The 16,685-nt window shown below is 40.3% G+C and overlaps 1 protein-coding gene across 1 annotated transcript in view; it reads right to left on the bottom strand.

The window, feature by feature from the left end:
- Positions 1 to 16,685, bottom strand: part of ATP10D (ATPase phospholipid transporting 10D (putative)) — a 596,301-nt gene that overhangs the window by 425,645 nt on the left and 153,971 nt on the right. The window lies entirely within an intron of this gene.

The following is a 16,685-nucleotide window of genomic DNA, read 5'->3' as shown; positions in this document are numbered from 1 at the left end:
AAGGTCCATAAAAGCCACTGCTATGCATATGCTCAGTTTACATCTTACCTCATCCAAAGTATTAATGTACACTGCTTTTGGTAGCCTTAATGCCTGCAGAATATTGGGGAATTTAGGGCCGTAGAACATTCCAGGTTTATAGGCTTAAAGCTAAACATTTCCAAATAACCTATTTACAGGTGCTATAAAATACTACACATTTTAGTAAATAACATGACACTATACAGTTTCTGAAAAAAAAACACAAATTCATCTTTTACCTTAGAGAACAAGAAGTCTATTAACTTGCTTAAAGTGATTTTTTTTTTTATTGCGTAATCTATAACTTAAATACCTTCACCTTTGAAAAGACAGACTGGTAACAGGCTATAAATATTTCTGAGATTTTTTGTGGCTCCATAATAATTGTTCTGTAATTATTGCAGAGTTTACTGCATTTTTTAAACAAGACTAAAATAACTTCCCATAGTGGTCCGCATTTAAGTAACAAGACTGTCAAAACAATAAAAATAGCAGAATTACAATGCTGCTTATTTAAGATGGCTTGGATACAAGCCATAAACTTAAAAATGAATCCGCTTCTATTTTTGGAAGCATTTATGTTACCTTTAACTAATCGTATATAATTTCAGTTTTACTTGTTTAAATGTAAGCAGAATAAGTATCTGTAGGAAATACATACATATTTAAATGCTACCCATTTATCTGAGTAAATAACTATTATCTACAATTCCTTACTTTAATTGGTAATCAGATTTAATTATATTAAGAAAATGTGTTAAGTGATCTTTGTATTTCTATGTGAACTGAATTATGAGATTTTTAAAATGACAAGCAAAGGTAAACATTTTTTACAAATGTAATTATGTGATCGTTAAGATTTAGAAGCAAAAAAAAATGTAAGCGGTTCTTGAACATTTTTGTCTTGGATCACAATGTGTGTGAATGATTGGAGTATTTGATGCTTTTAGTGGCACATTTTCTTTAACTCAAATCACTGCGGGAAGCCAGAAAGCAATGCATATCTTATGTATTGTTAATCAAATTAATATAATTTTCATGGTCAATAATAGTGAATAGTTAAAATAATGCTAGATGCAAACAAAGGCATGAAAGCCTTGTTAATATTCTGTACAGAAAAACTAAACCAGCAACAACTCTCTAACCCTGGCTGAATACATAAAACTATAAAACTGTGTGTGATGCGTCTCAAAACACTTTCTTAACTCTACCAATATTAATATATTAGTCTATTCCTACTCCTAGAGAATTATTGATGCTAGAATTAACATAAAGATTCCTTAGTAAATGAGTGTATTATTATAAGGTAATGTTTGTCAGATGAAAGATATAGGTTCTGCAGTCAGGCAACTGCAGATGACAAAAAATAAGATATTAACAAAATTTCCTCTCAGTTTACTGGATGAGACTTCTAATTTTTACATCATATTTAAGCGTGACATAGCACCCCTCCAATACTAACTGAAATTAATAACCAGTAAGCATAAGTAAATTAGTAACTAAACCTAACAATCCAACTAGCGCTTTTTCCCCCCTCTGAATTTCTCCAATTCAGGAACTATGGCCAGAGATTACTGTTCAAGATGTTTTAGGGCTCTCAGTTCCTCTTCTGCATCTCTGGAAGCAGTAAATGTGACGGACAATTATTAATATGCCCAGAGTGTAGCTTGATACACAAAATAATTCAATGTCTTTCTGCCACACTATTTTAATTAAGCATCCAAAAGTTTTCCAGTTAGATATGATACAGAAGAGTAAATACTGAATTACTCAAACAAGAACTTCCTTTTAGTTCAACTCAATGTCTTCCTATAAAACTGGATTTATATCAGCAAATGACAATTTTGCAATTACCACTCTATTAGAACGTTGGGAGGGTGACCTAATGGTTAAGGTGTTTGCCTTACAAACACAAAATGCAGGGTTTGAGTCTCATAAGGGATAATTGGCTAGGCTTAAAATGGCTCACAAGGGCAGTTAGCCTAGTACTAACTGGGTTGGGAGGGTGGCCTAATGGTTAAGGTGTTTGCCTTAAAATCACAAGGTGCAGGGTTGGAGTCTCACAAGGGATAACTGGCTAGGCTTAAAATGGCTCGCAAGGGCAGTTAGCTTAGTACCAACCTATGAACACTGTTTATATGGACAAATATGATGGACAATAACCATTTCAAAAACTTGTTGAATAGTAAGGTCTTGCTTAAATAATTCAACCAAATTTTTATGAATGGAGTTGGCGTTGTGAAGCCCTGAATATGCCTGAAACAATCAAGGCTTAAACAGCGTCCCAGGCACTGGAGGATATTTTTGGGGCAAGATGGGGCTGAAAAGGACAATGCCTATTCACCATGCTCAGGAAGGGAAGAAGTGTGTTCTACAACACACCAGGTACCCCTGCCTAACAAGTGTCAAGGTATGAAACCTTCTGCAAGGAACAGTCTGCAATCCTTACCTTGCAGTGTGTATAGTGCTCTAGCTTGAACCTGTCCAATGTATGGGAGGGATGGGGAACATAGCAGAACCAAGCACTCTCAAGTGGTCATAAGATGCCATTCTGCTGATTCTGCACTACTCTGGAACATGCATGGGGCCAACTTTTAAACATGATTCACTCCAATTCTGGAAATTCCACTGAACAGCTTATTTTCTTAGTTCCATAATGATGTCTATGTCGTATTTTATCATAAGTGAATCAGTTCTTAATAATGATCTGTCTTCCTCAGTGTGCACTGAATAACAGTATTTGTGCATATTTCTGACCATAACAGTTCGGCCACACAGATATGAAACCGCTCATACCATATTTCTGCTACTGCATTCCATAAAATCAATCACACTTTTATGTTTGTCTCCTGCCATTCGTTCCACCGAACTTACAAATCGTGTTTGTATCACATTATCAAAAGATGAAAATAGCAAACGCTAGATCATCGGCCCCAAAACATCTACACATGAAAATATCGAACATTCAGAATGGCAAATTTTTCCCATGGAAAAAATTTGCTGCTCTGAAACATATACACACAACACAAGCACATCAAACAAGCAGCAACCACACACATACACTTAAATTACTACATCTAACGCTACACTAAACTAAACATACACTACTATCTACCCACTTACCTTAATCCAAACCCTAACCCTATGGTCCGTCACTATCGCACACTCACCTAATCTGTGTCCTAACCCTAACTCACTTAAACTACCCCTAACCCTAAAGTCTGTCACTATCGCACACACGCCTAACCTGCACCCTAACCCTAACTCCCGAGGAAAGAATTTGCTGTTCTGCAGCTTCGTTATTCTTCGCGTTCGCTGAATAGTGTTTGATATCAGAACATTCTAAATTTTAATACTTCGATGTTCTGATATAGACCCTACAAATCTACTTGGCTTTGAAGTCGCTATATATTTAGTATTCATTATTTCACAAAACGAATATACTGACAACTCTAACCTAACCACTGCTCATCAACATTACTAAATGGCAGCACGCCCTACTGGAAATACTTTCAACAATGTGGGGAAGGGCAGCCTGCATTCTGATTTTCATTTCTTACACTCCTTAATAATGCTCACAAGCTGCAGTCTTCCTTGAAAGGTTGCATTCAAGTAATTATGATCCACATGTACTACCCGACATGCAAAGGTATATTTTCTAACTCTGTGCCTAAACTGCCACATCACCTGGTCTTTCTCAAATGTAATTGCAAACTGCATCAAAGTAACTGTAGATGATACCATACAATCTCTCTGATACAATCACAGGCAATGAACATACTTTTTAAATTCACAGTGACAACTCTGCAAAGCCTGTCCAATGCGCCACCTTAGTTTTCACTAACACCAATAAATCCAGTCCATCTGCTCCCTTAAATGCTACAATCAATCTCAGATTACTTCTACAAACTTTCTCCTCCATGGCAAACAATTCCTTATCCATATTTACTACTTGGCTACCTAACTCTGCTTTTGTTTCAGATTTCAACCACGTCAGTGTTATGGTGACTTGTGCAAACAGAAACTCAATGCAGTCAACACCAATTACAATACTATACATCCCTGCTACTGTCTAGAAAATGAACAGGCCAAACTTCACTTCGTCCAAACTTTTTTTTATATCTTTAACAATTAGCTGAATCAATCTTTTTTTTTTTTTTTTTTTACATGCAGAACGATGCTATGGTGTCCACCATTTCTCTATATTCTCATCATTGCATATGACCACATTTGTCTACCATAATTTAAATATCAAGTCACTCACACACTACAATATCACTCAGTCATGTTGTTGAACAGCCTTAGTTAATTACAGAAAAAAAATTAGCCTCAGTATAAGGAGTGAACAGGGGAGACGGTCACCATCTTTAAGCCACATACTGTGGTTATAAAAAGTGTACACATTCCTGTTAAAATGCCAGGTTTTTGCGATATACAAAATGAGACCACAATAAATCATTTCAAAACTTTTCCCACCTTTAATGTGACCTATAACCTGTACAATTCAAGTGAAAAACAAACAAATCTGTTAGGGGAAAAAAAATAAAAAAATGTACAATACGCTGGTTGCAAAAATGTGCACACCCTTAAACTAATACTTTGTTGAAGCACCTTTTGATTTAATTACAGCATTCAGTCTTCTTGGGTGCATACGTGCCATTAGACAGACTGAGATTAGCCCCAAATAAAGCTCAGCTATCCTAGTAGGATTTTCCTGACATTTACATAGTTGCCTGCCACAGCAAAAGCCATGGTTCACAGAGACCTTACAAAGCATCAACGGGATCTCATTGTTGAAAGGTATCAGTCAGGAGAAGGGTACAAAAATTTTCCACACATTGGATATACCATGGAACACAGTGAAAACAGTCATCAAAAAGTGGAGAAAATATGGGAAAACAGTGATGTTGCAAAGAACTGGACATCTCTCCAAAATTGATGAAAAGACAAGAAGAAAACTGGTCAGGGAGGCTGCCAATAGACCTAGAGCAACACTGAAGGAGCTGCAGGAACTTCAGGCAAGTACTGGTTGTGTACTACATCTGACAACAATCTCCTGTATTCTCCATTTGTCTGGACTATGGGGTAGGGTTGCAAGACAGAAGCTTTTTCTTACACAGAAAAACATCTAGACCAGGCTAAAATTTGCAAAGCAATACATCAAGTCTCCAAAAAGCATGTGGGAAAATGTAATATGGTCTGATGAGACCAAGGTTGAACTTTTTGGCCACAATTCCAAAAGGTATGTTTGGCACAAAACCAACAAACAATACTTTGCATCACCAAAAGAACACCACCCCCAAGGTGAAGCATGTTGGTGGCAGCATCATGCTTTGGGGTTGCTTTTCTTCAGCTGGAACTAGGGCTTTAGTCAAGGTGGAGTTATAAACAGTTCCAAATACCAGGCACTTTTGGCCCAAAACCTTCAGGCGTCTGCTAGAAAGCTGAAGATGAAGAGGAATTTCACCTTTCAGTGTGACAATGACCCCAAGCATACATCCAAATCAACAAAAGAATGTTTTCACCAGAAGAAAATTCAAGTTTTGAGATGGCCCAGCCAGAGGCCAGACCTAAATCCAATAGAAAATCAGGGGGTGACCTGAATAGGGCTGTGCACAAAAGATGCCCTCGCAATCTGACAGATTTAGAGCAGTTTTGCAAGGAAGAGTGGGCAAATATTACCAAGTTAAGATGTGCCATGCTGATAGACTCCTACACCCAAGAAGACTGAATGTTGTGATTAAATCAAAAGGTGCTTCAACAAAGTATTAGTTTAAGGGTATGCACATTTATGCCACCAGCTTATTGCATGTTTTTTATTTTTTATATTTTTTCCCCTGACAGATTTGTTTGTTTTTCAACAGAATTGCACAGGTTAAAGGTCACATTAAAGGTAGGAAAAGTTTTGAAATGATTTATTGTGGTCTAATTTTTTTATATCACAAAACCTGGCACTTTAACAGGGGTGTGTAAACTTTTTATATCCACTGTAAGACTTCCTAGTACTGATGTTGAGGACACTTATTTAAGACTGGGTCTATGTTTAATTGTCGAACAGCATGTTCATTTAAAGGCTGTTTGAACACTAATCATCAAACCTTACTTTAATTGAAAGGCCATATCATCTTAACGATTTACATTGAACGATGATATTTAGCCAACATTAAGGAAGTGTAAGCTAGCACTTACTTACCAGTAACTTAGCTATAACAGAATCTGCCCTTTCCCCACTGTAGTGCAATCTCAGCTGGTATATATAATTAGCGGGAGTGGGGGTTTGTGGGCACAGCTCCCTCATAATGAGTGTCTGGTGTTCACCTAATCTTCCTCTTGAGGGGGGCTGCACCCCCCCCCCCCGACTAATAATATACAAACTCAGAGATCGCAGTACAGTGGGGAAAGGGCATGTTTCCTTACAGTTCAGTTACCAGTAAGTAATAACTTACACTTCATTTATATTGGTCAACTATCATCATTCGGTGTAAATTGTTACGATGATATGGCCGTTCAATTAAAGTAAGGTTCGATGATTAGTGTTCGACGAACAACCGATCGATGAATGTGCTGTTCAGTGATTAAACACAGACCCATTTAAGACTAGTGCACCTATGCAGAATAATTAGAATGACTATGTTAGGCTGATAAATGGGAAAAGAACAGGTAATGTGCTCAGTACTGGCTAAAGCAGTGACGAAGGAGAGGTTCAAACTCACCTATTCTATACAATATTAAGACTACTACAAAGCCACATATGTTGAATTTACTCAAAACCTTTCTGGATATCTAGTTAAGAAATGATTTGAGACAGCATGAACAGTATGGTTTAATCATAAATTGTCTGGTACTTTTATAAAACTGAATTGCAGTTGAACGAGAATTTTACGTTTGTTGCAATATCAGTCTCCATATAAAGGCACAGAAGAAAGTTTTCAGAAGTAAGGCAAAAAACAAGGATGAGCCACTGAAACTATAAAAAGCATCCACTCCTCCACTGGGTGCCATCACAAGCTAAGGAAGTTAGGAGTGAAAAAAGTAAAGAAATTACACATTAAATATAAAGTAAAAGACTGAAAGAGAATGTAAGGATGAGAAGTCGTAATTTCTTCTCTATACACAACAGTTTAAAATTCACTTACTTCTCTTACAGTGAAAAAAGTATATGCTTGGCACTGAAGTGCACTGTTTTAAGTTTTCTCCCTTCTCCAAATGTTGTATGACCCCGGTGTTGGCACGCTCAAGCTCATGGGATGCAGCGATGTAGGGAAGCTTGCCCTTTGCAAAAAAAAAGTACAGTTTTGTACCTACCATAAATGTAGATGTTCGAGGATCCACATTGCTGCAGTCCTAACTAACTATTGGGGTAGTCCGCTGTCCCAGTCGGCCCGAATACCAAAGTATATGGCTGACGTCGGTCAAGGCGCATTAGACTGACGTCAGTACGTCAGGGTACTAATGCGCATGACCGACGTCATATCCTCAGTCTTTTCTTGCCCCAGATGTCAGAAGACCCTAAAAAGACAAGGCCAAAACCAAAAACTCCAAACATTCCTGCACCAAAAATATATACAATATATACAATATTACCAGAGTATAACCTCACCTACACAACCACCCCTAAACACAGAGGGGAAGGAGGGAGGGTAAATTGGACTGCAGCAATGTGGATCCTCGAACATCTACATTTATGGTAGGTACAAAACTGTACTATGTTCTTCATTCCACATTGCTGCAGTCCTAACTATTGGGTAGAATCCCAAAGCAGAGGTAAGGGAGGCTGGCAAATCATAAGGAAGCAGGAGCTGACAACATGCCTTGCAAAATAGCTGTGGCAAAACCAGCCCTAGATTTAGAGTAGAGAGGAAGGTGATAATGCTTAGAGAAAGTATGCACTGAACTCCAAGTAGCTGCCTCCAAAATATCCTTAGTTGCCACCCCTTAGAAATGCTGTAGAAGTGGCAGTAGCCCTAGTGGAATGAGGCCTAATCCCAGCTGGAATCTCCTTGCCATGATGGGAATAACAAAATGCAATGCAAAACCCAATCCACTTAGAAATAGTTTGTTTTGACACAGGCTTGCCCTGAGAACTCAAAGCAAAAGAAACAAACAACTGCTGAGACTGCCTAAAATCCTTAGTCCTGCTTAAATAATAACGCAATTGCCTGTGCACATCTAAAGTGTGCAAAATCTTTTCCCCTTTATTTTGGGGATCTGCATAAAAAGTAGGCAAATGAATAGTTTGGTTTAAAGCCACACTAGAAACCACCTTAGGCATAAAGGAAGGATTAGTACGTAATGATACCCTATCCTTATGAAAAATCAAAAAGGGCTCTACCGCCATAAGGGCCTGCAATTCAGAAACCCTTCTTGCAGAAGTAATGGCCAACAAAATAGCAGTCTTCCATGACAAGTATTTCAATTCAGCAGTAGCCGCAGGCTCAAAAGGTTGTAGAGTAAGTTTCTCCAACACAAAATTGAGATCCCAAGCAGGAGTAGGAGCTCTACGTGGGGGTCTTATATTCTTTGCCCCTCTAAGAAATTGCTTGAACAAAGGATGCGAAAACAATGGTGGGTCACAATCATAGTGAGCTGAAATTGCTGCAGCATGAATCTTAATGGAAGAGAAAGACAAACCTTTGTCCAATAACTCAGTAAGATATTGAAGAGCCACACTCAAATTAGGCTCAGAAATCTCCAAATTGTTTGCTGCACTCCAAAATAAAAATCTCTTCCATTTTTCTGCGTACACTTTCCTTGTACTAGGTCTTCTGGCTTCCATAATCACATTTAAAACTTGTTGAGGAAGTTGAGACCTGCTGTGTTTCAAAACAGAATATGCCAGGCTGTTAGATGAAGAGAGTGAAGCTTGACATTGAGCAGGTGACCGTCCCTCTGAGACAACAGGTGTGGAATCAAAGGTAAAGGCCATGGAGGCTTCCTTACCAGACTCCTCAGTAATGGGTACCAGTGTTGCCGAGGCCAATCTGGAGCTATTAAAATCATCCTTGGCTTGTCTTGTCTGACCTTTAGGAGCACCTTTGGGAGAAGAGGCAGAGGTGGAAAGGCATACACATGAAGATTTTTCCAACTGAAAGAAAGAGCATCCACTTTCCAAGCTGTGTGATGAAACCTCTTTGTGCAAAACTTTGGCAGCTGGTGGTTTAGTGGAGAAGCGAACAGATCTATGTCTGGAGTTCCCCATGACACTGTCAATTTTGAAATACATGAAGATCCAGTTTCCACTGGTGGCGCTCCAGGATTTCTCTGCTTCACACATCTGGTAAGGGGTTCTGTGCTCCGGCAGAAACCTTGCCTGAAGAGTTAGTTGCAAGCTGAGCGCAGTCTCCCATAAAATCATTGCTTGCCTGCACAACGGGTAAGAATGTGTTCGCCCTTGTTTGTTGATGTACCACATGACAGTTGTGTTGTCTGTTAGAATGAACACCTGCCCTGGAAGAAGTAACTCCTTGAAAGCCATTAATGCAAACTGGACTGCTAACATCTCTTTCATGTTGATATGTAGATGCTGTAGTCTGGCAGGCCACTTGTCTTGTATCCACTTTCCATTTAGATGAGCTCCCCAAGCAATGTCTGAGGCATCTGTCGTTAGAATCTGACTCGCCTCTGGCCGGGTCACAGAGAGTCCCTTGTTTAGGTGACATTCCTGAGCCCACCACAAAATTCCTTTTGAATGCAAGGTATTATTTGAATGACAGTGTCCAAATCCTGGCAGTGCTGTGTCCATACATTTTGAGATACCATTGCAGCTTCCTCATATGCAGTTTGGCATTGGGAAGCACCAGAATACAAGATGCCATGAACCCTAAGGCTTGAAGGACTGTCCTTGCAGTCAGCCCGGACTGAAGAGATAGTTGATGGAAGTAACTGGAAAGATTCTTTTGTTTGTCCGGGGTTAAAAAAGCCATCTGGGCTGCTGTATTCAGTCTCACACCCAGAAAGCACATGTCTTGAGAGGGTACTAGACTGGACTTTATTTCGTTCACAGAATACCCTAGGCATCTTAGCACTGCTATCACAAATTCCAAATGCTGTAAAAGGTCTTCCTTTTCTTGAGCCAGAATCAGGCAGTCGTCCAAGTAAGGATAGATTTGAATTCCTTTTAGCCTGAAGTAAGCTATCACTGGAGCCAGAACCTTTGTGAATACTCTGGGCGCAGTAGATAAGCCAAAGGGCAATGCAGAGAACTGATAATGAGAATTTGCAGCTCGAAAACGCAGATACTTCCTGCAACTTAGTCTGATAGGCACATGAAGGTAAGCTTCCTTGAGATCTAAAGTTACCATCCAGTGATCTTTGCCCAGCAGAGGTAAAAGCTGTTGTAATGTCAACATTTTGAACTTGGGAATGTCCAGATAAGTGTTGAGGATAGATAAATCCAAAATTGGTCTCCACGTGTTCCCCTTCTTCAGTACTAGGAACAGGCGAGAATAAAATCCTAGGCCCCTTTCTGGCACAGGAACTGGCTGAATGGCCCCTATTTGGAGCAACAGAGAAATTTGCTTGTGAGCCTCTTTTCTTTGAAGAGGAGAAATGTCTGGCATGCCTTTGAAAGGAGGCAAGGTATGGAAATAAAACCTGTAACCGTGGTGAATGATATCCAAAACCCATCTGTCTTGGGTAATTAAATCCCAATTTTCTTTGAAAAGAGCCAGCCTTCCTCCCAAAGGTGCTGCCAGGCGAGAATGTACTGGCAGCTGAAAAGGTAGGTCATTGGGTCTGTTTACGAAAGGACTGACCCCTGCCCTCACCAGAAGCCTGAGCAGGTGAACTCCCTGTTCTAGGCCTAAAAGAACCTTGAGCTCTGCCCCTACCACGTCTAGACCTACCCCTAGACTGGGAATCATAAGCAGGATATGTCCATCCCTTAGTAGGCCAATTTCTACTAAACTTGGAGGCTGCACCTGCAAAAATCCTTAACAGTTTGCATAGACTTAGCCTTGTCCTCCATTTTCTTTAAAACTGCTTCCACAGGCGAACCAAACAACACATCAGACTGTAAAGGAGCATCCAGAATCCTTGTTTTAACATGCTCAGCTAAATTCAGATCCCTCAACCATGCGTGCCTACGAAGAACAGAACCAGTGGCAGCCACCCTCGAGGAGGCCTGCACAGCATCAAAACCACACTGCAAGGAATGCTTACCCACCTGTTCAGACACATGAACTAAATCCTGCAACTCTTTACACTCAATACCTTCTGCTAGAGCATCCACCTTAGATTTCAATTGTGAAAGGAGATAATTCTGATATTTTAACATGTGAAACTGACAATTCAACGCCCTCATGGCTAAAGTGGAAGAAGTATATACTTTCTTTCCCCATCTATCCAAAGCCCTTGCCTCTTTATCAGGAGGAACAGGATTTTTAACAACAGAAGCCTTCACACCTTTAGGCCCCTGAGAGACAGTTTCCGGGTCTGCCCTAGGACTCTTAAAAAGATACTATGAGCTTCAGGCACCCTATAGTACCTATCCGGTTTAACTGGGGCAGGAGGCAAAGAATCAGGATTCAGGGAAGCCTCTGCAAAAACATCTTCCACCACATTCAAAACAGGAGGTATAGCTAAAGGCCTATGCTGGGGTAAAAACAAGAATTCCTAAGCCTCTTCCTGGAATCAGAGAAATCTTGACCTTCCCATTTAAAATGCTCCCTCATGGAATGCAGAGTCTCTGAAAATGAAAAATCCTCAGGAGGAGAAGCTGAAGGAGTAGAATCATCCACATCAGAATCAGAATAAGGAGGATACTCCTGCAAGTCTTCAGCCGAAGACTCAGAAGCCTCCGAACATTGCTCAAAACTCTCAAACTCAGGTTCCACCCTAGGCCTCTAATCAGGAGGGGGCATAGAACCTCTAATCATAGTAATCAAATCCTCTGCCATTTTAAGCATATGTTTCTTAGGCAAGGACCCTGAAGCAGTAGGAGAAACCCCCACTGAAGCTAAACTTGGCCTGCCTCTCAAAGAGGCCTTGGAAACAGAAGGGGAGGCTCTAACCACCTTAGGAAGAGAGGGAAGAACAGCCACCTGAGAAGCCCCTTCAGCCTGGCCTACTTCCTGAGAGGACACATCCTGTAACAGTAAAGTCTCTCCCTGAGACTCCAAAGAAACTCCTGGCAGAACCTCCGGCTCCACTGAGCCTTCTAAAGAACCGACGTCCGGGACTGTCGGTTCTTCCACTCTAGGCTTTGCTGCTTTGTCCTTGCGCTTTTGGCGAAGCGGCCGGAGCATCCGGCGGCATTTTATAATTACAACGCTTCCCAAAAACTAACCTGGCACAGTCTAACCTTCTCTTAATAGTGCGTTTGTTAAATCTAGCACAAGAGCGGCATCCAACAACGTCGTGCTCAGGCCCTAAACAAGGTATACACAAGGTATGGTAATCCCTATGAGGTATCTGTTTCCCACAAGAAATACAGTTATTCACTTTTTCTGACATCCGGTTAAATACTGAGGCAAGAAAAAACCAAAATATTCCCCAACGGGGTACTTAGCCAACTTTGATTCGGTCTGAAACTCTGACTTCAGAAACTTTCAGAACGCCAACCTGCACTCGCAAAACTGCTTCTGCATTGGACCATGCGGCAAAAAAGACTGAGGATATGACGTCGGTCATGCGCATTAGTACCCTGACGTACTGACGTCAGTCTAATGCGCCTTGACCGACGTCAGCCATATACTTTGGTATTCGGGCCGACTGGGACAGCGGACTACCCCAATAGTTAGTTAGGACTGCAGCAATGTGGAATGAAGAACATCTATTCTTTCAATCTCTCCATTATTCTGTATGTAACAGGAGATATGAGAAACTGGATGTCTTTCTCCCAACACAACCAGTAAATACTGGGTTCTAGTAAAGTAAATGATGAGTGTTATTAATACTGGGTGCAGACTTCAAATACCAGTAATGAGCTGCAGGGAAATACATTACAGGGAAATGAAAGCTAGAAAGATACAAGGCAAAGGCTGTCTTGTTAAAGCAAAATATATTTAAAAATATATATACACACACATCAAAGGCTTCATTACTGGATACAGTCACATCAGTGAATAGTTAAGTGGTATGCAACTCAATAATAAAAGTATTATGATGTAAAATGCAAACAGCTATTAAGGAAGGATTAATATTGAGAGATAAGCTAATTCACTACAACAGCAGATGTTATAATCTCCAATAAATACAGTTCCTGATATATATCAGCAGCTGAAGATGTCAGAATTTATTTACTTATGTATTTTTGGCTTCACCTGCAACTGACTTCAGGTGTCTCCAATGCCAACTCCCTATGGTTACAGTATCTGTAGCTCCCAGGCCATTTCCAGAGCATCTTCTCTACATGGATGTCCTTGGACTGCTGTGCAGGCTATAAGATGTTGCTTCGGCCAGGCACTACACAGGGGGATGGCCCAAGTGAGGCGCAGTCATACTGCAGCTTAATGACAGGTTTTCAAACTCCTATTCAACGCCTCCACAGCATATCAACACTAACATACACACACATACACAGTTAAGGTTGGGTAGACTAGGAGGTATGAGCCAATGATGTGCGTGTTGACCCTTCGTGCAGTCACACTCCTTGAGCCTTTCCAGAATTTACAACCCGGGGATTTTTTTCTGTGCCCCAGCCTACACTACAACTTGACATGCGTCTTTCCCAGCATGCAATCTACTTGCCAGGATAGCTCCACGTATCCTCTCCGTATGCACTCAAGTACAAAAGCCACTAATCAAACTTGAGTCACACTGGCTGTATTCGCGACTTTATTCCTCTACATAATCAGCAGGGCCATGAAGGTGCTACAATTAATTTAAACTGAGAAGTGAAGGAAAGTACCAGGGATACAAACAGTTTGTAAACAGTGGAAATAAAAAAAATGAAACTCCATTGTTTATATTTCTGCCTATTCTGTAGTCCGGTTAGTAGGATCATAGGAAGTTACTAGGCTATTACCCTTGAGGCCCTTACAAGCCTAGACAAGAATTTAGCCCATGTTCCAAGTCAGCACCCCATGGCCCTGTCCAGCAGGGACACAGGTGGAATCCCAGGGGTGTATTTTCTGTTCCCCATTTAGTTATCCAAGTTGCGCTTAAAATGAGGTATTCTGCTTGACGTGGAGAGGGGGTCTATTCCTCAGAAGGGGGAGTCTCTACGACACAAATCTGTCCTGCCAACAAGTCCTATTGATGGCACAAACCAGGTTGAGGTCGCGCATGCAGATTACTCGAGTGGAGCTTGACTTTCAGATATGCAGCAGTCCCATCAAGGCAGGGTCTGAGATTGCTTTGTATGCTAGACAGAATTCACCTTTGAGGAGTTTGTATACAACTGAGTAGAGGGACAGGGCTTTTAGCCTACTACAGTAGATGTTTGAAGCCCTGGATTCTCCTGGTGAGGAATCTTAGCCCATTAACTACCGAAAATGTTAATACAAACAGACGCCTACAGTTTACAAACTGGCTAGATTTTAGTAGTTAAAATGCAAATTCAGTGTACTGGTACACAAAACATTATAAATGCATACAGTGGTCATGACAAGCTTTAAGAATCTGAAATTTTTTTTTTTTTTTACTGGTTGGGAACTGCTAGGGCTGAGCTATGAAAGTGGTATAAGGGAAGGGTGTCTTAGTGAGAGAAAAACTGGTCAAAAGATGGTCTGAAGAAAATAGACACAGACTCGCACAAGATTGTTGCTTAGTTCAGTACAAATAGCCAAGTGAATGGTCACTTCCAGCACTACCACAGTGAGCATTTCTAGTGAACACTAGTTAGAGCCCCACTAACCGATCAAGACATCTTAGCTCTGTAATTACTCATGGGAAGTAGGAAAAAGCAATTCCAACTCTCACAGTTTACTACAACAAAATGATCTGCCCATCTTTATACTAGGTTGCCTTTTGGAAGGTTGAGAGGAAAAGCACTTACATTTACCTTGCTATCCAACTCCTTATAACCACTGTCCACACAAACGAAGGAATATGCATTAACTGTACACTGGTCACAAAAACATAGGAAAGGCTCTACAAGTTTGTCACATCAGCTGTGTGTGACAATGTGAAATAGGAACGGTGAAATTACTACAGCTACATAACATTATCCAGTGACTTACATCACTGAGTAGGGGTGGACTGCAGTAATGAGAACAGGATACCAAGGGATGCTATGTCAGGAAAAAAGGAGGCAATCTTCGAAAAATACAATGAGGGTATGGCGGAGTCATGAAACTGCAGGAAATACTAGCAAGCACATAAAAAGTATGCTGCAAATAAACCTGCCAGAATAAAATTGCAGGTAGAAAAGTGCAGAAACAGCAAGAGAAAATCAAAATCAAAGATGAGGTTTTAAGTAGAACAGAAACAAACATAGCTGAAATAGAACAAAAATACTCCAGGGAGCACAGAACACTGAATACACTGAAATAACAGAATACACACACAGTATGATCATAAACCGATGGCAAACATTGTGTCCATTATGAAAAAGTTCAGCCAGATCAGGCCTGCAGAGTCAAGGGGTGGAGTGCTGATTGCAACTCAGGTAATCTGGCTACCTTGGGTGTTGTAAGATCCAGCTGGGAAAGGATATGAATGATAAGGCTGAGGATGCCCCCCTCTCTCAGGTGAGAAGTTTAGGGGTGACTGTCTGGGTAGGTATACTTTAAAAAATAATCCCCATGAAGACTACGCATGAGGCCAAGGCAGATACATCCACCTATCATGGGGCCGGGACTCATCCCAGTATCATCACATAAGTGGAAGAAAAATTAATCCTACCATCCTCCTTGTATGCAAAACCTGTTTCAGGCATGCATAAGGAGAAAGGTAGGCCTTGAAGACAAAAAAACTCTCTGACGGCTTACTGATTCATGGAGCCCAATACATCAAAACAAAAATTCAACAGAAAACGTTTACTTAACTCCATTAGTGTCAGCAAAAGTTTCAAATACTGCAAAACTAATCAATCAGCTATAACACATTTACAAAGAAAAGTCACAGTCCTTTTCACAGCCTAATATTTTGGGCATCTTTAAAAGGTTCAAATAATGTCTCAAAACACAGTTAAAAAGCAATAAGTACAATTTAAAAAGTGAAAAAGCCCAAAGAAATTGTGCAGTGTTGATTATCACAAAGAAAAGAAGCAAAGCCTGCCCATGCCTTAGGAGTTTAGTTGATGCTCTTAATTTTCTAAGCCTTAAGACTTTTATAAATATCATGCCTTTTTTGTTGGGACTAGAAGATAGGATATTATCCAAACTCACTTATTTACATAGCCTACATGTAAAAACGAACTCCCTTTAGCTTGGGATAGCTCAATAATCCAAACTGTTGTTTCTGTAACATGTTTTCAATTTGCTCTACTGAGATGGAACTGGGAAGTTATATATTTTTTTCTTGTTCCCTATATTTACTGTGCCTATATCATGCAAAGTCTTCTTTTTCCTTTGAAAACTATTTCTTCCAAGTCTATGTATGTTCTACCCATTTGCTTTACCATACGTTTTGTTGCTTACCCTCTAAACATATTTTGAATTTAAAGTACTCAAAAAGATTAGTTCTTCCTTGTTTTTGGTCCTGAACCTTCAATCATGCACCTAGTTGCTCTCTCCCTTTTGAGTGAAGCTGCAACTTCACAGGTATTTTGTGCATTTACC

This window comes from Protopterus annectens, chromosome 2.part0 (assembly GCF_019279795.1).
Source record: "Protopterus annectens isolate FY-2018-M chromosome 2.part0, PAN1.0, whole genome shotgun sequence".
Taxonomy (NCBI): Eukaryota; Metazoa; Chordata; order Ceratodontiformes; family Protopteridae; genus Protopterus; species Protopterus annectens.
Note: the sequence above shows the minus strand (reverse complement) of the source record. Positions and strands in the feature narration are given on the sequence as shown.